Here is a 19,145-nt window from a genome sequence, read left to right on the forward strand (position 1 = left end):
GATTAGAGTGGAGTAGGTAGAGTGGAATTGGATATATTGGAGTGAAGTAGAGATTGGAGAAGAGAGGAGTGGGGTGAATTGGAGTGGAGTGGGGTAGATTAGGGTGTAGTGGGATTTTTTGGTTGGATTAGAGTGGGGTAGAATAAATTAGAGTGGGGTAGACTGAAGTGGGGCAGATTGAAGAGGGATGGTTGGAGTGGGTGGAGTGAGGTGAAGTGGGTCGACTGGGTTAGGGCGAGATAGAATGGAATTGACTGGATTGGAGCTGACTGGAGTGAAGTAGAGTAGTTTTGAGTAGAGTAGATAGGGGGTAGTTTGAGGTGGGGTAGATTGGGGAGGGGTAGATTAGAGTAGGGTGAATTGAATTGGAGTGGGTTAGATTGGAGTGGAATGGGATAGACTGGAGTGGAATGGAATAGATTTGAGTGGAGCGGGATAGATTGGAGTGGGGCAGACTGGAATGAAGTGGAGTGGGGTAGATTTGGGTAGAGTGGAGTGAAGTGTGGCAGAGTGGAGCAGACTAGAGTGGAGTGAGATGGGGTAGATTGGATGCATTGGAGTGGGGGTAGAATGTGGTAGAGTGGGGTAGATTAGAGTGAGAAGAGTTGGATAGATTGGAGTGGAGTTTAGAGTGAAATAAAGTGGAGTGGAATAAACTGGATTGAGTAGATTAGAGTGAAGGTAGACTGGAGCAGACTCAGGTAGTTTGGAGTTGAGTGGGTTGAATCGGGGTACACTGGAGTGGGGTGGATTGAGGTAGATTGGAGTGAAGTGAGGTAGACTGGGATCGATTGGTGCAGAGTGGGGTAGATCTGAGTGGAACGCAGTAGATTGGGGTGGAGTGGAATGAGGTGGATTTTATGGGTTAGACTGAGTGGAGTGTGGTAGACTGAAGTGGAGTAGATTGGAGTGGAGTGGGGTAGTGTAGACTGGGGTAGAGTGGAGTGGATTGGGTAGATAGGAGCTGTGTACATTGGGTTACAGTGAGGTAGACTGAAGTGGAGTAAATTGGAGTGGTGTAGGGTAGATTGGGGTGAGGGTGAATGGGTACATTGGGGAGGGGTAGTTTGCAGTGTGGTAGACTGGAGTGGAGAAGATTGGGGTTCATTGGAGTAGGATAGATTGGAGTGGATTGGGGTAGATTGGAGTGGGGTAGAGTTGAGTGGGGTGAGTGGAGGGGCATAGATTGGAGTAGGGTGTTGTGTTGTGGAGTGAGTGGCATAGTTTGGAGTGGCGTGGAGTAGAGTGGTGTGGCGTGTCCCAGAGTCTCTTAGAGTGGAGGGGTGTAGATTGGAGTGGCATGTTGTGGAGGGGTATAGAATGGAGTGTCGTGACACAGAGTGAAAGGTCATAGAGAGTAATGGAGTGGCATAGTGTAGAGTATGCATGGTGTTGTAGCGCACTGCCTTTACAGACAACACTTGTTCAATTGAAATGACCATTACCTTTGCACCAAAATGTGGTTTTACTACACACAAACGATAATGTGTGCAAATGTCATCACCTAGTATATTGATGTGTTTTGATTATATTCAAATATATGTTTCCACCACACTTCAGAATTACAAAAAATGTGCTTCATCAGCACAGTTCATTTTTATGTTGAGCATAAGTGTACAACCTCTTGTATACTTTTAAGTATACTTCTTCTGTGGACTTCAGTTATTTTATTTGTTAGTTTCAGTGTCATTTAAAACGACTTGCTTGCTAATGGTCAGTCATGCTTCTTCTGTGTGGGAGCAGGGACCAACTACTGTATAGTTATGCTTTGTCCTGTTGATCTGGTCTGTAGGGGAGGTTTTTTTTTCTTTGTTTCCTGCTCCTGTCCAGGGAAGCTTCCCTTTTCATTTGCAGAGCATTCTTCAGCTGAGCTTAGCTATAAACAAGGCTGTTATCTTGGTTCCATTTGGTCTTTGTGGGCTCTCTACACCCTCTCTCAGACTCTTCCATGGCTTGGATTTTCTCTACCAAGTGTTCCTGCCGGAGTGCTGAGAGCAAGGGCGGAGGATCACTTGTAATTCCTTATAGCAGTGGTTCTCAACCTGTGGTCCGGGGACCCTTGGGGTCCATGAAGCCTCCTCAGGGGGTCCATGACTGCTTAGAAAATTTAATAATTTTAACAGATTAGGTCCCCATCTTTAAGTAATGACTCAGTGGGGGGGTCCCCTCATTCCAATAATGATTCAGTGGGGGTCTCCGGTTTGCAATATTGATAAAGTGGGGGTCCACAGAAGTCAAAAGGTTGGGAACCACTGGTTTATAGCCTAGGCACCCAGCTCCACCAGGGCTCTGCAATCCTTAGAGACAGTGCTCACTTCTGCTCCATACTGGGACTCCACTCGCAGCTCCATCAGTGCACCTCAGTTCACACACTCCAAGCCATCAGATGGGATGGGAGCTGGGACACAGCTCTGTCTATCCCCAAATCCCAATCTGAATCGCCCCAATAATGCTGTATAGGGGTTCACATACAACTCTGCTAATGCACCTCTTGCTGTTCTGCAGTGCCCCCTGCAGTTCCACACTCTGATTTCTGTTTGAGGACGTGGCAGAGCCAATTAAATCTATCCTTAGCTTCCATCTTTATTTGGGAGGTCTGTTTCACCTATTTCTCTCTGTTCTTTTTCTTTTCTAAATGTTTTCTTTCTCACCCACTTTTCTCTTTCTAGCTCTTAAAATCTACAGATTAACAGTTTCGCTTTCTTTCAACTGTTTATTTCTACTCCTCTTGCTTTTTTTATTTCCCTCTTTCTTTTGCTATCTCCTCTTTCAAACTCACAAAAACTTGATTATTTCTTTCACTGTTTCATTCCTCTCTTTTATCTTCAACAGGCATTCATTCTTTCACTATTTTTTCCCTTCATTCATTCTTTCTTTTTTTCTTTTTTTCTTTCCTTTTTCCTTTGACTCTGTTTGCAGCCTTTCACTTTTTTAAAGATCTTTCTTCCTTCCTTTCTCTGGTGTTTTTCTTATCATTATCTGTCAATTCACTTTTTACTATAAATCTGTCTTTTTCCCGTCTGTATGTGGAAGCCACAAGTTACTTGTCGGGACCCGACTTGTCAAAGTGGTTTTCCCATTCTTTGTCTGTGGGAAATATGTCAGTACATACATGCCTGGTTCTTTCGCTGCTTGTTTCTGATGGATACAACTACCTGTGGATTCCTCACCTAATGGATTCCTCACCTAATGAATACTCCCATGGCGCCAGCATTCGACGGAAATCTTCTTCCTAGTCTCTGCACGTCGACGAGGACGTCACTCTAGCCCACGCGACGCCGTCTGACGTCATACAGGCAATAAGAGGTCCTCGACGACATGCCGACGTCAGTTCCCTTTTTTCCGTGCATTCGAAACGGTTATCTTCGAGGGAGCAACTGTTACTTTCGTGGTTACAGTGTATTTTTTGCTGCGTAGTCCTTCGCTGCAGTAATAATGTCGCAGAGAAAGTCGGGTTTTAAGCCTTGTCGTGAGTGTGGGGGCAAGATGTCAGTTACGGATCCTCACTCCGACTGCCTTTGGTGTTTGAGCTCCGACCACGACGTCTCGACTTGTGATTCATGCCAGCACATGAATCCAAAGGCCCTCAAGGAACGTGAGGCGAAGTTGTTTACGGCGAAGTCGAAGAAAGAAAAACATCATAAGAAGTCTTCTTCGCCAAGGCATCGGCGTCATCGAGACTCCCGGCGCCGTAGAGAATCACGGCGCCATTCAAGCAAGGAGACTCGTTCCAGGTCTTCGGATCGGTGCCGGAGGACTTGGGAGGTCAGTCCCACGGTCACGCCGCATCCATCGACGCCGTTGCCCTCTCCGGCGTCACCGACTTCACCTGGACAGGCGTCAGTGATTGAAGTGGTGCAGCCTCTGGTGTTGTCTCTGGCGTCGCAGACGTCGAGGCCGGCGTCGGGGTCGCCTTCGATACAGGCACCCCAGTATCTGGCTTTTCCCACCCCTGGAGCCGATAGTACCGCATTCCTAAATGCGATGTATACCATCTTCCAACAGATGGCTCCAGGGGGTGCTCCGGCTGGCCCTTTGGCCTTTTCATTGGGTGATCCTGCGCCTCTACGGCCGGCACCCTTTATGCCCTTTCTCCCTTTTGGGAACGTGGGCTCGGTGCCGGTGTCGGCGCCGGTGGCCACTCCGGTGGCTTCGGAGGGATTGGTCCCGGAGATTTCCATTCCGTCGTCGGGATTTCGTCCTGTGACTCCGGTGGGTCCATCCGCTCCGAGTGCTCTTTCATCGGCGCCGAAGTTACCCGTGGCGCCAGACGTGGCGTCGGTGGCTTCTGAAGATCGGCGCCAATCTTCGGCTTCGGCGGAGGCATTGTCGACTCCGCGTATCGAGCAGAGGCTTCATTCGAGGAGACGTGCTCTCCGTTTATTAGAGGAGCAGGAGTACCAACGAGTCCTGGAAGAAGGAGAACTAGAGGACTCGGGTGATGGACTGCATGGTCTAGATACAGCCAGTGGGCTGGACACTTCCCCTGAGTGGGATCTTTCGTCTCCAGGGGAATACACGGAGGAGGCTGCTTCCTTTCACGCAGTGGTATGGAAGGCAGCTAGTTTTCTAGACCTGCCTTTGCCGGTGGCAGAGACAAAACAGAACCTTCTGACAGAGGTGCTACATCCGGCCTCAGCTGCGGCAGAGCCTCTATTGCCGTTTAATGACGCTTTGCTGGATCCGGTGCTAGAGGTGTGGAAGAGACCAGTATCTTCCCCAGCGGTTCATAGAGCCGTAGCCAGGAGGTATCGAGCTGCACCAACTGACCCTGGCTTTCTTTCTAGGCACCCTACACCGGAGAGCTTGGTGGTGCAGGCCTCCTGTTCATCCAAATCAGCGCCTGGTTCTTTCCCGACGGTGCCTGGGGACAGGGACTCGAAGAAACTGGATGCGCAGTCCAAGAAATGTTTTTCGTCCTGCAGTCTGGCATTGAAGGCCACCAGCGCAACTTGTATCCTGGGGAGATATATTCATGCTCTTATGGAATACATTTCCTCATCATTTACGATGCTTCCCCAGGGTCTTTTGGATGTTGTTTCAGATGCCCAGGCTGCCGCGACCCAGATTATTCAGTCTGGGCTGGACACGACCGACTCGGTGGCCAGAGCAATGGGCACGACTGTGGTGGCAAGGAGACAGGCCTGGCTCCGTAATTCGGGGTTTTCTGCGGATGTGCAGTCAACCCTATTGGATCTCCCTTTTGATGGGGACAAGCTGTTTGGCGCCAAGGCAGATTCGGCCTTGGAACGTTTTAAGGAGAGCAGGGCCACAGCCAAATCGTTAGGACTCCAAGCTCCTTCTTCCTCTGCCTCTTCCAGGATTTTCAGGAGGTTTCGGGGATTTGGGCGTGGCTCTTACTCCTCTTCCTTTCGGGGGAGATTCCAGCAACCTGCCTCTTCCCATCCCTATAGATCTTTTAGAGGGAGAGGGAGGGCCCGCACCAGAGGAGCCTCTCAGCAGCACTCTGCCTCTTCCTCGTCCTCTGGAGGGGTGCAGCAGGGAAAGCAGCCTTAGGCTTCCACCATTTCCCACTCACTCCTCTCCTGTAGGGGGAAGATTACAGCATTTTCTCCGCAAGTGGAAGACTATTACAATGGACACTTGGGTTCTCAGTATTGTGGGAAAAGGCTACACCCTTCCCTTTCGGGAGTTCCCGCCCCTCATCCCGCCCCGCCCATCTTATTGTTCAGAAGAACACCTCCTGTTGCTAGAACAGGAGGTACAAGTCCTCCTTTCAAAGGGCGGCGGTAGAGTTGGTCCCAGAGCAGGAAAGGGGTCGAGGTTGTTACTCAAGGTATTTCCTGATTCCCAAGAAGGATGGTCGATTGAGACCAATCCTGGACCTGAGGATCTTGAATTGGTTCCTCAAACAGGAAAAGTTCAAGATGCTGACCCTAGCTCAGGTGATTTTGGCGTTGAACAAGGAAGATTGGATGGTGTCTGTCGACTTGCAGGATGCTTACTTTCATATCCCGATACTCAAGTCACACAGGAAGTATCTCCGGTTTATGGTGGGATCGCAGCACTATCAGTTTGCGGTCCTTCCGTTTGGTCTTACTTCAGCACCTCGAGTCTTCACGAAGGTGATGTCGGTGGTTGCGGCAGAGCTCAGAAGGAAGGGGATACCAGTATTCCCTTACTTGGACGACTGGTTGATCAAAGCCAAGTCTCCGGAGCTTGTGTCGCATCATCTGCAGTCAACGACTCAGTTGTTATTCGACCTGGGTTTTTCGGTGAACGAGCCCAAATCTCACCTGGAGCCCTCTCAGCGCCTCCTGTTCATAGGGGCAGTACTGGATACAACATTGGGTCGAGCCTTTCCTCCGCCTCAGCGGATTCAAGATATTCAGGAATTGGTTCCGATGTTTCGAAATGGAGCGGTAGTTCCAGTCCTCAAGGTCCTTCGTCTGCTCGGTCTGTTTGCCTCCTGCATTCTGTTGGTCACGCATGCTCGCTGGCACATGAGGGCTCTTCAGTGGTGCCTCCGAAGGCAGTGGTCTCAACACAAAGGGGATCTAGAAGGTGCTGTCAAGATCTCCAGAGATGCTGCGGTGGACTTGAAGTGGTGGATTGCGAGCAACAATCTTTCACAAGGAAAGCCGTTCGAACAGTCACCACCAGTGGCCACGGTCATAACGGATGCTTCCACTCTAGGGTGGGGAGCCCATCTGGGGGATCTGGAGATCAAAGGCCTTTGGTCTCCAGAGGAACAGATGTTTCATATCAATCTGTTGGAGTTACGGGCTGTACGTCTGGCTCTCAAGGCCTTCCTCCCTTCCCTTCGTGGTCAGTCGGTACAGGTCCTAACGGACAATACTACCACGATGTGGTACATAAACAAACAGGGAGGAGTAGGGTCGTACCTTCTCTGCAAAGAAGCTCTTCGACTATGGTCCTGGGCAAAGGACCATCAGATTTGCTTGGTAGCAAATCATCTGGCCGGGGTCTTGAATGTACGTGCGGACAGTCTCAGTCGCCAATTCTCTGCAGACCACGAGTGGCGTCTCCATCTAGATCAAGTCCGTTTAATCTTCCAAAGGTGGGGGTTTCCTCGGGTAGATCTGTTTGCCACTCTGGAGAACACGCATTGTCCGTTATTCTGCAGCCTCCAGTATCCGATGCAGGGAGCGTTAGGGGACGCGTTTCAAATAACCTGGTGCGGCCAGTTGCTTTACGCGTTTCCTCCCATACCCTTGATTCCTCGAGTATTGAGGAAGATTCGCCAAGACCGGGCTCTAGTAATCTTAATAGCTCCGGATTGGCCAAGGAGGGTGTGGTACTCCGACCTTCTCCAACTCTCAATGTGCCCTCCGCTCCGTCTCCCTATCAGGGCAGACCTCCTCTCGCAGTCGCAGGGGCAGGTTTTACACCCCAACCTCCAGAGTCTGCACCTACATGCCTGGAGATTGAACGGGGCAACCTGAGTTCCTTCTCTCTCCCGCCTGATGTAGTGGATGTTATATTAGCGGCCAGGCGACACTCCACTAAATCTATTTACGCTAATAGGTGGTCTAAATTTGTGGCGTGGTGTGGAGAGAGGCAGATTAATCCCTTACAAGCTCATCTATCGGATGTTTTGTCTTTTGCTCTGTATCTAGCGCAGAAAGGCTGTGCAGTGGCTACCATTAAGGGTTATTTATCGGCCTTGTCAGCCTTCATATGTCTTCCAGACCAACCATCGTTATTTAAGTCCCCTATTGTTGTCAGATTCTTGAAAGGTCTTCTAAATAAATATCCTCCAAAACCATTTGTTATGCCGCAATGGGATTTGTCCTTGGTGTTGACTTTCCTTATGGGGTCCCCTTTTGAACCTATGCATTCTTGCCCCTTAAGGTATTTGGTTATAAAAACAGTCTTCCTGGGTTCTATAACATCTGCAAGGAGAGTGAGTGAGTTGCTGGCCTTATCGGTAAAGCCCCCTTATACAACTTTTTATGGGGATAAGGTGGTGTTGAGGACCAAGGCTGCTTTCCTCCCGAAGGTTGTTTCACCTTTCCATTTGGCACAGACAATTACTTTGTCCACGTTCTATCCTCCGTCTCATCCTTCTAAAGAGGAAGAAAGACTGCACCGGCTGGACCCAAAGAGAGCGTTAAGCTTCTTTATTGATAGAACGAAGGATTTCAGGCTGGAGGATCAGCTGTTCATTGGATACGTGGGCAAGAGGAGAGGAAAGGCAGTCCACAAGAGAACACTATCCAGGTGGGTTGTTCTTTGCATTAACATCTGTTACTCTTTGGCAAAGAAGGATCCTCCTGAGGGCATTAGAGCTCATTCCACCAGAGCTAAGTCGGCCACTTCGGCCTTGGCCAGAGGTGTTCCTGCGGTCGACATCTGCAAGGCCGCAACTTGGTCGTCCCTTCACACTTTTGCGAAACATTACTGTTTGGATTCTGAGGTTAGAAGGGACGGCCATTTTGCACGGTCAGTGCTGCAGGATTTCTTGGTTTGACCATTTAGGCACCCGCCACCGGGCGTGGTACTGCTTTGGGACTCTATTCATTAGGTGAGGAATCCACAGGTAGTTGTATCCGTCAGAAGAACGAGTTACTTACCTTCGGTAACGACTTTTCTGGTGGATACATAAGCTACCTGTGGATTTCTCACGGTCCCACCCGCCTCCCCGTTGCCTTTCTGGTCTTACCAAGTAATCCTTGAGTGCGCTCCTCTTGGTCTTCAAGGTTGCAGTAGATGTTGTATATATGGATATTTGTGTATATTTATCTGTATATATATATATATATATATATATATATATATATATATATATATATGTATATATCTTTGTGTATATACATGATTTGCATATATTTGTTGTTTAAAAAAAAGAGAGTTATATTAAATTTACAGCTATTCATTGCAATGTTGTGTATTTTACAATGTTATGGTATTTTACCTTGCTCTTTCATTGCATTGGGTTGTTGTTCTCATGCACGTAAAAAATTTGTTGGTACTGACGTCGGCACGTCGTCGAGGACCTCTTATTGCCTGTATGACGTCAGACGGCGTCGCGTGGGCTAGAGTGACGTCCTCGTCGACGTGCAGAGACTAGGAAGAAGATTTCCGTCGAATGCTGGCGCCATGGGAGTATTCATTAGGTGAGGAATCCATTAGGTGAGGAATCCACAGGTAGCTTATGTATCCACCAGAAAAGTTGTTACCGAAGGTAAGTAACTCGTTCTTCTCTCACCTTCACTCTTTTTTCTCTAATGTTAATGTTTCTCTTTCTTGTCACACTTCTTTCATGATTTTTTCCTCTTTATCTTTTGTTCACTACCTTCTTTCCCTTTTTTCTTTCGTCTCATTTGCTCTATTTCCTCTCTTAATTGTTTTCATTTTTTCCCCTTCTTTCTTTTATTTCTTTGCGACCTGTTCTCTTTCTTCCTTTTGTCTGTTGTATTCCTTTCGCTTCTCTTTTTCTGCCCCATCCACTTTCTCTCCTGAGGCCTAGTTATCAATGGAGCAACAGGTGCAGTGACACTGAGGCCCAAAGACCTATGGACCTCACTCAACTCTAATTACTCCTCTATTTTCCTACCGAAATTGTAGTCAATCATGTTCCTTTCTTACTCCGGAACCCATGACACAGTAACTACGCCACTTGTCCTCTTCATCTTTACTCCCGACTCTGTCTTTCCTTTCACCCTCCAATCCATCACAAGTTATATTTTTGTTATGGTGTTTTGAGCATTACACTCTAATGCCAAAGGTTTATGTCTGATAAAGGTTTATATGATAATTGTATATTTTTTTAAGATAGAGGAAGAAGGTAAATGGAAGTGCTTTAGTTAAATGGTAGGCCACTGGAATCATATGGCGGGAAAAGATGAAATTAGGAGGCAGGGTTGAACAATTTATGTGGCAAGAAAAGTCCAGTTATGAATTTACAATGCCAATAGCTCTAACTCAAGAAAATGTGAGGGTCCTCAGCAGGATTGCCACATAAATTATCTCACTTTGAAGTCAGAGAAACAAAAATAAACAGCAAGCTCCCTAGTAGAGAGAACTTGACATTTGACCTCTGTCTTTGAATGCAGAAGATAAGAGCAAGATTTAACTGCCTGTTTACAGAAAGCAAGTTTATGGAAGAATACACTAAACAAGGTTTGGGCAATGGGTGGAACAAACTCAAGCTGGCTGGACAGCCTAAAGTAAATAAAACCAGCAAATAGAAAGCAGTAAATTGTGAGTTACAAACCACAAAGCCAATGGTAAGCAAGAGGTGGAATGCATTAATAGGCCAGCTTTCTGAATATATGTGTTATCTGGTAGGCTTTGATCTAAAAAGAGGAAGTGCATGCAAAGCGCAATTAAGTATGCGAGCAGCCTGCAAGCACTTTGCACCTGCAGAGCCCTAATAAAGAGTTAATAACTAAATAAAAATAAATAGACAAAAAGATAAATACATTTATTATGAGGAGTGGGATTTAGATTGGGGGTGGGGGTGAGAGCAAAGGGGTATAGACAATAAGCCTAGCATTATCATAAGCGGCTGATCCCTTCGGATAGATTACAGAATTGATGGTAGGTAAGTTCAAAGGTTACAACGTCTTCTAGTACATACTCAATGTCGTAGCCAAGGGAGACACCCACTGAGAGTTCAGATCCCCTGTCAGTTTTCCTCCATATGCTTCCTGAACGTAGATGATAACTAGAACTGATTTACAATTATGGCTTCACCTTCTGGCATTGTTAAATCCTCTGTCGTGGTGATTAAGACTTCCATTGTAAATCTTCCTACATCCAGTAACAACCAAAGTTAACCCTTCATTAAAGACATGTTTTTGTTATTGAAATAGTGTACAGCCCAGTGTCATGAGATGGAACAACCACAAGTTTATGTCCCCATCTCTCCAGATTCTCCATCAATGGACAGACCATGGGCTGGTGCAGCCAAGGGTGCCAGGCTATCGTGGACACCGGAACCTCCTTGCTCTCCGCCCCTCAGCAGGCCTTCTCTACCCTCACGCAGTACCTTGGAGCCCAACAGGATCAAAATGGGCAGGTAAGTCGGAAATGCTGGACCGCACCCTTGCCACCTGTCACGCTGTATATGAATAACATGTATTTCATCACACACATCGGGTGGGGGGGGTGGGGGGGGCAGGAGTCACAAAACAAACAGTTATGAGGGTCCATGTAATGCGGAGCAATGGCAATGATAAGCTAGTCTGTTGTCTGATGGTACACATTGATTTTTTAAATCAAATTCTGTCATAAAGAGATGAGCAAAGAACATTGGATTATGTAGTCATTATGGTTTAAATTAGGCCTGGGCATTAGTCATGGAGTTTGACTTTGTGGAATTCTGCTAAGTTTAAAAAATCTCAGCGAGATTCCATGGAATTCTGAGAACGGGTGGAAATAGGCAAGTCGCGCTGCTCGTGCTGTGATTTTAGCACCGGTTGCTCATTCCACCCTGAAAATTAGAGCAAATGGCACCACGGGGTGCGCCAAAGGGCGCGGTTTCTTGAGTTGATTTTACTGCTGAATGAGTGGATTTCCTACTCGAGTGGCAGTTTTCTGACTACAAACGGTCGCGACCACCCATGTTGGAGAAATCTCACCCAGTGCCCTCCTAGTGACCAAAAATTGCGCTAGGAGTGGCAAAATTTTGCTCTCACTCGTTAACGTACAGTATGTGCGATAAAAAGACTCCACCACACATCATCTGGCGGAATCTGCCCAGAACTTCGAGTTACAAGCATAATGCAGAGTGGCCAAAACTCTGAAAACTCCACCAGCGGAGCAGAATATATTGTCCTCCCCTAGTTTACACCCAAAACAGCAAGGCACTACACAACACCAGCCCCACCTAACTGAACAGTCATATTTTCTTCCACAAACCCTCCAGATACCTCAGCTCATCTGGACACCTACTCGCACAAACCGCATGGACACATGCAAACACAGAAACGGATCTGGAGCCCGGGCCTTCTCATACATTGCTCCTAAAGCATAGAACAACCTCTCACTACACATCAGAATCTCCTTCTCTAGTCTTGAGTTCCCCAAGAAGCCGAAGACCTGACTTTTCTAATAGTCCAACCTGCTCTTAGCAGGCTAGTCTCTCATCTGCTAATCTCCAGGATACTCTCCCAAGTGATAGTGCTGTCTACAAGGCCATATTTTTTTCCAAGTAACTCTTTATTGGTTTTGCAATATATAATAAAGTACTTTTGCGTTCCAGTTCTTTCACAGAACAGTATAGTATAATGTATTGTTCATTTGCACATCTCATTTTCTTGTGTACCATTTACACATTACCTTGCCTATACATTGTGAATGAGACCGGCATATACCATAGAAAAAATACAACAGCAAAAACAAAGAAACGTCCAGGAGACACCTTAACAATATAACTCTAGGAATATGGTTCAGTACAGCAACCACTCATTGAGATGCTGCACACTTTTTTATCGCACCTCACTAATACAGTGACAATATCAAAGGTTATGCTCTACAAATCCACATAATATAACAGGGGTATTAAGTCACTTGATGTAAACATCTATGTGTATCCAACCAGTCTACTAGTACAATAGCGGAGAAATCATTTGATTAATGCACTTATAGCAGAGATCTGTATTTAAGTTTTGATCACATGTATGAGTAACCACAAAACAGATTGAACGGTTAATGTGTCTGCCTGACAACATTTAATGTAACATGCCAGTCACAAATATGTATTGTAGCAAAGCAGTTCAGAGGGTCAGCCATTAAGACATAACCTTGCACAATACCCACACACCACTAATATTCAAAACAGTAAGGTATGAAGGATTAGTCCATCTCCTAAGTAGAGGCTTCAGTGGCGCTCTTTTGGTTTTCTCCACATTCCAGTCCTGTAAGGTTCCCAGCCACACTTTTCATCATATGGACAAGTAGTCCTCAGACTCACCAGTGTTGGAAAACATATGTTCAAATCACACAACACAGAATTGCCTCATATTATCTATCAGAGGCATAAATGTTATTTAGTACTGATTGTGTGGCAAGGTACTTCACCACCAATTGTGGTTAATACGTGGTACTTACAAAGTCCAAAAGACATACTTCTTAGTGTATTGCACTATGCGCTGTTGGTTTATTTCCAATTTGGGGATCACTGGGGTGAGTGATTTCCCACCCAGCTAATTGTACTTATTAGGTGCATATTAAAAGCAATCGGGAACATGAGTGCTGCACTACATCTCTTGCCATCCCTCTACTTTTGTTTTACATATATAACCTGCTGGTCACAAGTTCCTGACCTGGTCATTTTTTTAATTGTTCTATAGCACAAACCTGACTCTAACCTTACAAATGTGTTTTTCTTTTTAGGCAGAGGGAGATGAAGTGATTTGCTCAGAATCTCGGGATGTTGAGATAATGCTGGGATCTGAACCTGGTTGTCCTTGTTCCAAATTCGGCTCCCCTAGCAACTATCCTACATCTCCTCCTCCCTCCTATTCCTAGTCATAGAGATCACGTCATACTGTGGCCTCTGAAACCGCCTGCACAAGTCACCCAAGGCATAAGTATGAGTCCTCGCACGGTTTGAGTTAGTCTTTCAAAGGTTTACAAACTTAGTTTGATTGACTTTAGTAGTAAGTGACATATTTTACAAGACACTACTGGTAACTCGGTAATTAAGTTTATAATGTGTACATATAATTGATTATTTGATAGTTACACACAGACCATATACGCCTCGCCTACACACTTAGCATGATGCAATAAAACCCTTTTATATCTCGGCTGATCACTTGACAAACTTGCAAAGTGACTCGTCTGCAGTTTGCAGATTTACGTGGCAGAGCACACATTGAGTGTGTGCGGCCCCAGTGCAAGTTCATCTGCCTGGGTGCGCTACACTCGGACACAGTCAAGGCACTTTATTAGTGCCAGCCATGAAGCCAGAGCCCGCTTACCTCATACACATCACGAGTTACCAGATCATCCTTTCCTGGATTCAAACATGCAATTTAATGACGTGTAAATATAATTGTAATTGTATCGCACTTCAGTCCCTCACGAGGTTGTTGGTGCACATTAAGGGAAAGGTGCAGCCCCCGCGGTGCGCGGGGTGGGGCGAGCTCCAGGCCCTGCAGGTACTTTGAAGGGGCCCCGCTTAGTTGGTGCCAGAACCAGTGCTTTAAATGGGCCGGTACTGTCCGGTACTGAGTACCGGCACTTTTTTATTTTGAGAGAGAGAGTACCGGCACATCTCAAGAAAAACGTAATAAATTGAATTGGAGAGTACCGGCACTTCTCAGAAACAAGCAGGTACTCTGGCACAGAGTACCTGCACTTTATTTTTTCCATTTCAAGCACTGGCCAGAACCATGTCTCAGATTCCGCACAGGATGCTGAGTCCATTCCTTCCGTCTCCCCCTGCAGGTCCGTTCACCCCCTGTAGTTGCTTCAAGGTCTGAGAAGGGGACCCAGGTGTAACGTGCAAAAGGGAGGGGGGAGGGGGAAATAGACAGGCGCCTGCAGGACGGGTGATGGAAAACCAGGCCTGGCAGGTTCTGAAGCAGCCTCGGATACCCCAATGCAAGAGGTCGGGCAACCTCGGCCTCGGGAGGAAAAGCACAATTACTGAAGCGAAACACACCGAGGGATATAAATACAGGTATGATAGGAAGACGGTCTGGATTTACCGGGTACCGAGTGCACGCAGGTTGTAGCTAGCCCCAAGAGACGAAGTTTGAGGGACTGACCCTGCCGCACAAGGAAGGGACCTGGCAGCTCAACACATCACAGCAATCATAAGACGTGGGGAACTTTTAAGGCAAGAAAGATAAGGGGACGAGTACATAGAGTGAACTGAATCGTAAGCGTAGAAGTCGTAACTGCTGTTGGCAGAACAAAATAAATACATAATAAAACTGCTGTTGGCCGCCCGCTGCTCTGCGCAGGGAAGGCCCTTGTACCATGCGTGATGAGTGCCGCTGCTCACCGGGAGGTGCTGGTGCTAACATGAACGGGGCAGGTCAGCAGACATGCCTGCCTCTGGAAGTGTTTGCCCTTACTGTGCGTGTTTTTATTTTCCACTGGCCTCTTTTCACCTTCTCCAACTGTGAAGTTGTCAAGGTCTTTCTAAGACCTTGTCTGGTGACCTGGCTGATAGCATGCCACAGCAAGGACCTTATGCATTTGCCAATCCAATGCATGATTTGGAGATTTTCTGTTTAACCAAAGGACCAATTTGTTCTGTGCTTGAATATCAGTACATGGGTCTAAATTTTTCTTAGACGGTATCCAGCAGGACTGGCAAATGTGTGGGTGGTTGGATACCAAGGCTGCGTAGTTTTCATATGATCCCCCCTCTCGCGCGTTTTTTCTACCTCTCTGAACTTCTTGTCTCTTCATCTTGCAGCCTTTCAACTCTGGTTTCTTTAGTTGCTGTTTGTTCCTATGTTTTTCTTCCTCCTAAATACTTTCTCACCTTTTTGATTCTCTCAGTTGCTCTGGGTCAAAGTCTGATGATGAAAAATACGTTTTCTGTTCCCCAAAAATATGTGCTGTTGCCCACCGCCTACACACTTTAAGCACTAAAAGTACTGTATACAAGGCGGATGAATGATAAACTCACTTGTTGCTAAATGCACTTAAGTTCTTCAGTGTAGTGGCACAAACCTGCCTCTCTTATATGTACAGGTAGAGCTACTATGTTAATTTTGCATTGCATATGTTCTTTTTCTTGTGCTCTCCTCTGTAGTACACAGTAAGCTGTGGTAATATTCAGAACATGCCAACCCTCGGCTTCACCATTAGTGGCGTCTCCTTCCCTCTGCAAGCATCTTCTTACGTCCTCCAGGTAAGGATGTTGAAGACAACAAGGAAACATGACATGTTGTAGCTGATTTGGCCTGATTGATGTGTGTGCATGCGTTTGACTCCTTATACCTGCAATATAGTATTTATAGTGCCTACCTCCTAGTTGCGTTCCGTACACAGTACAGAAGCATCCCTTTAAGATGAGGTTCCTAGGACTGGACCCATTACTGTAGGCGCTGTCCCCACATACCGCTGCTTGGCCCTCTTCTTCTACCTGTTTCTGTTGGATCAGCATTCTCCTGACTTATTATGATGCTTGATGATTATGAGACTCTGCATTATGGTCACTTACACCCCTTATATCACAGCTGCTGTTTGCACTTCCCTTTCCCTCACGTTTGGCGGGGGTGGGGAGTGATGTTTCCAAATGGCGTGACTTTGCGGCAAGGACCAGCAGCACAGGCCAGGAGATAATGGGGAGGAGGGACGAACATATCACAGAATATCAGTCCGCTGATTGTGTCCTGTACAGATCCAACATGCTCTCTTGTTTAGCGCTAACACAAAGTGTGTCATGCACTGTCTTCTAGAGTTCTCAGTGTAGCCCTTCTTGATGTACTGGGCAGCATGTTACAGTCTCAGGGTATGTTGTCAGTTCGTTATTGCTGCCTATTGTCTTTTTGCGATCTCTCTTGTATAAGCTGACGCCTCTCAAAATGCTGTCAGATTCTAAATCACTTATAGTGATCTTTATTGGAACTGCAGTCTGTTGGAGAGCTCTTGCATAGTCCTCATGTCTTACAAAACTCTCCCCTAGCCCTAATGTAGATGTGTAGGCCTAGAGTATCATATAGCTCTTGCGTGATCCAACCATCTTACTGAGCTCACTCGTATAGCACAATTGTCCTCTAACATTTTTCTACAACACTAATGCCCTGTAGAGGTTACCTGTATAGTCCAGGTGTCCTACAAAGTCCACGTATTAACCATTTTGTAGACCTTACACTCACAGTCCTAGTGTCTTCAGGAGCTCACATATAAACCTAGACCCAGATTCACTAATACTTTGCACCAGGCTTGTGTCACAACCCGGCACAAAGTGCTGGGGTGGGATTTATTATCCAACTCAAACCTTGTGTTGGGAAGTTCCCAAAGTAAAGTTGTGCATTGCGCTTCTTTGCATTAAGGGGGTGTTCCAGAGGTGGGACATGAGCATTTCCATGTAAGTAGGCCTGGGGATTTGGTGCAAATCTCTATCTACTACCATTCGTTGACAGGGATTTGCACTAGAACGTTACTCCTCCTTAAAGCAGGGGGTAAGAAAGAGAATTGTTTTCATATCTCATTTTTCTAACATTGCATGTACGTTGCGCTGTACAGCACACATACAAAGTGGCAAATTCTTAAAGAATAGTTCTTGTACAAGAAGGGTCCTCTTCCAGTACAAAACCTATGCTTTACAGATCACACACACACTCTTACACTATGGCACAAGGGTGTGTGTTGGCATATGGCAGTCAAACGTGCACCAGCGTAAGGGGAGAGAAAAAAATGCACCCTATCTTGTAGCTATTGTGCATGTTCTCGCTCTCCATTTGAAGCAAGGCGGAGCAGCGACTTTGGTTGCTGTGCTGCACTGCGTCAAATATTAACAAATCTGGGTCCTAGCATATAGTAGAGCTGACTCGATTACCCTTGCAGAAATTTGTAGTTAGTTGTACTGACTTGTAGTTTTCTCCTCTACCTGAAGTACGTTCTTCATACAATAGCTTAGCAGGGTCATTAGATCTGGATGCAAACGTGCATAGAAATATTTCAAATTTTAACTAGAGCGCCTTCTTTATTTCAACAGAACAACGGTTACTTGACAGTGGGCATCATGCCGACCTACCTGCCCTCCCAGATGGGGCAGCCCCTCTGGATACTGGGTGATGTCTTCCTCCATGCATGCTACTCAGTCTACAATTTTGGCAACAACCAAGTGGGCTTTGCCACCGCGGCCTAGAATGACTGTGGCATCATCTCCAGCTTTAGATGTCAGTCGCTTAAATCTGCTATTACACCCCTTAGTCAGTGTCTGCAGCAGCTGTAGTGTTGTGTCATGTTATGTCCATTTCTGTGCCCAAGTAAAGTCAATAAAAACGTGTATTAAACACCATGCTACTTTATTATTGAATTACCCAGTCAAACGTTTTGTGATAAATTTCGCAGAGTTGGAGGTGGGGTAAACACACATTCTGCTCTCAAAAAGTCTTGGTTTGAACAGTAAATTGAAGTCACCCCCATTCACTTACCCAGCTACTTCATTTTTAGGTTTCACCTGCACGCACACTTGCTTGTGAAATCTTATGTTAGTGAATTTTTTTTAAAGGGGCTTGGAACCAGCCCTTACTTACCTAAACTTACCATTGGCTTACTCCAACGTCGCTCTGATTTACCTGCTTCGGATTGGCCAGCACGTCGTCTTTAAGTCACTCCCTGTCATCATCTTTGTCTTCTTTGCCGATATTGCCGTCGAGTTGCCTCTGGACCTAGTACTCCTTCCAGTCACTTACTATTCAACACTGGCCAGTGTCCATCCCGCTGGCTGCGAGGCAGAAGATATTTCTTTTTTTATTCTTGCATGCCGTCTTCCTTCTTCTCTGACATCTTTTTTCTTCGCTGACGTCTTCTCTGTCTTCTTTTTTCATTGCTGTCTTCTTTTTTCTTCCAACATGCTGTCTTCTTACTTCGCAGACATCTTCTTTCTTCTTGGTCTTCTTTCTTTGTTGTCGTTCTTTTTTCTTTCTGCATACCTTCTTCTGACTTCGCTGTCTTCTTTACCACATTCTGTCTTCTGACGTCTGCACTCTTCTGACGTCTTTTGTCGTCTCACGCCTGCTGTCTTCTGAAGCAACATGAAGTACAAGCTGTAGCAGGGCCAAACTGTAAAGAGTAACAGTCTGTGCCAGAGAACACTCACTAGTACGAGTTCTGATAAGTAACAACGTTTAAAAAAAGTTAATAATTTGGGTGGGCTGTCACCCACCTCAAAGAATAATAACACTAACTTGTCAGAAAACCCGAAAAACACTAGATCACCCTGAACTCAACCTGCACATAGCTATAGCACAGTGCAAACAGCCTTAACGTAGGTCAATGTGTAATGCATGTGTGCAGTAACTAAAGTCAAAACTTTAAATCATAAAAATCCCATTCTAATTTAGAAAAAAAGAGTAAAATTCAGTAAACAAAATGACACTGAAACAACAAAATCCAATAAGGTGGACCAACTATAGGAGTTTTTAAAGCTTTAAGTGAAAATAGCACCAAAAAGCAATGAGCATCAATGATAGTCGATGGTTGCACCAGACCGGAACCTAGGTGCACTTTGAGAC

The 19,145-nt window shown here is 46.0% G+C and overlaps 1 pseudogene; it reads left to right on the forward strand.

Moving 5' to 3' along the window:
• LOC138301951 (gastricsin-like) overlaps positions 1 to 17,810 on the forward strand; it is a 32,510-nt pseudogene extending 14,700 nt beyond the window's left edge.
• Positions 17,811 to 19,145: the final 1,335 nt, after the last annotated feature.

Source organism: Pleurodeles waltl, chromosome 6 (assembly GCF_031143425.1).
Source record: "Pleurodeles waltl isolate 20211129_DDA chromosome 6, aPleWal1.hap1.20221129, whole genome shotgun sequence".
Taxonomy (NCBI): Eukaryota; Metazoa; Chordata; class Amphibia; order Caudata; family Salamandridae; genus Pleurodeles; species Pleurodeles waltl.